The following is a 409-nucleotide window of genomic DNA, read 5'->3' on the forward strand; positions in this document are numbered from 1 at the left end:
GATCACTCTATATTGATCCTCTGCAAATAGCACATCAATTTGAATATTTATTATCTTATTTGTGGATATGTCTTTGTTTAAACTGGCAACCACTATTCTATGGAATGCGCCTTTATTGAATCATAGAATCTGATTGATGGCCAGACTATCTTGGGAAACTATTGTGTAAATATTTCTAATTTTTATTTTCTCAACAATCAATTTGCCATGTACCCTGCGCTTTACTTTACGTTTTTGGATTTACGAATGTGATGGTGGCCCAAATAACCAATTTTTTTAGGTTGCATCCAATGTATTCCACCATGTCTGGAGAAATAAAAGGGTGTCCTAAAATAGCGTTGTTTGATGGAATTTCTGCATTATCAATAACCATTCAATAATGTATAAACTTTAGATTTTGTGCATTTTT

This window comes from Mixophyes fleayi, chromosome 4 (genome assembly GCF_038048845.1).
Source record: "Mixophyes fleayi isolate aMixFle1 chromosome 4, aMixFle1.hap1, whole genome shotgun sequence".
NCBI classification, from domain to species: Eukaryota; Metazoa; Chordata; class Amphibia; order Anura; family Limnodynastidae; genus Mixophyes; species Mixophyes fleayi.